Genomic DNA, 1,177 nt, shown 5'->3' on the forward strand with positions numbered 1-1,177 from the left:
GGGGGGGGGGGGGGGGGGGATTTCGCTGACCGTTTGGTGGTTTACGTTCTCATGTATTGTTCCATACAGCAACACATTCCGCGCACCTAATCTCATTAGGTCAAGATCTAAGCATAATGATTATTTGTAAACGAGTTAGTCAATTTTGGACGGTCCAAAAAAATAAATTTTACGTTTTACAGAAACATAATAATATCGGCCTTCTTCATCAGGTTCTCCTGTTTGTCGTGTTTGCGAGATTGTAGACACCACAGAAAGCTGCCACTGGGAAAGTCACGGACTAAAGAGCAAACCATTGCCATTATATTCTAGACTAAAAGCTATCCATTGGCATTGTATTCTAGACTAAAAGGTATCCATCCAGCTTACCTTGTTCCAGTGTTGTGGTGATGAGTCGACGCACTAGATATAGATCTAATGTTGTGTGTGGAGAAGGTATATCCAGTTCACTCAGCGCTTCTCACAGTCTCTCACTATGTACACAGTCTCTTTCTCTCACAGTCTCTCACTATGTACACAGTCTCTTTCTCTCACAGTCTCTCACTATGTACACAGTCTCTTTCTCTCACAATCTCTCACTATGTACACAGTCTCTTTCTCTCACAATCTCCGTCTCGCAACCAACAAGGTCTTCATCTCCCAGCTCTTGTCTCCTCTCAGAATGTACCTCGGGGGTTCCTGCATGTCATAGCTCCATCATCTACACACGCCTGGTTTGTGTGGGTCTATGTGTAGGTGTTTGTGTGGGTCTATGTGGTGACCTGTCACACGGTTTCTTGGTGCCAGGTCTTCAAGACTCTTACTCCAAAGCACGATGAACGATAACTCTGGATATAACACTCTATACCAGAGGCTTAAGCACAAGGCACGATGTTATTCCAACACACAGAAGAGAGAAGGGTTTCTGTGGTGAGCTATCCCCCGTGTCTATGTTTCTGTGGTGAGCTATCCCCCGTGTCTATGTTTCTGTAGCGAGCTATCCCCGTGTCTATGTTTCTGTAGCGAGCTATCCCCGTGTTCCCCCGTCACGGTTCAGACTCCCCTGACTCATCCAGTGACGAGTGTACGTTCACAGCCCGGCGTCTTGTCGTGAGTTGTTGCCGCACCATTAGCTCACACAGACTCACAGACTCACAGCGGCACCGGAGGAAAGTCCTGAGGCGTGAGGGGGAAGACT

General features: G+C 47.1%; 1 protein-coding gene across 1 annotated transcript in view; it reads right to left on the minus strand.

Annotated features, from left to right (window-relative positions):
* The window catches only part of LOC101857883 (chaoptin), a 7,386-nt gene extending 6,215 nt beyond the window's left edge, over window positions 1-1,171 (minus strand). The window contains exon 1 of the mRNA XM_005100820.3: window positions 370-1,171. The gene's annotated coding sequence lies outside the window, so the exon portion shown is untranslated. The remainder of the gene's footprint in view (window positions 1-369) is intronic.
* Between the last annotated feature and the right edge of the window lie 6 nt (window positions 1,172-1,177).

This window comes from Aplysia californica, unplaced genomic scaffold, assembly GCF_000002075.1.
Source record: "Aplysia californica isolate F4 #8 unplaced genomic scaffold, AplCal3.0 scaffold00261, whole genome shotgun sequence".
In the NCBI taxonomy this organism is placed as follows: domain Eukaryota; kingdom Metazoa; phylum Mollusca; class Gastropoda; order Aplysiida; family Aplysiidae; genus Aplysia; species Aplysia californica.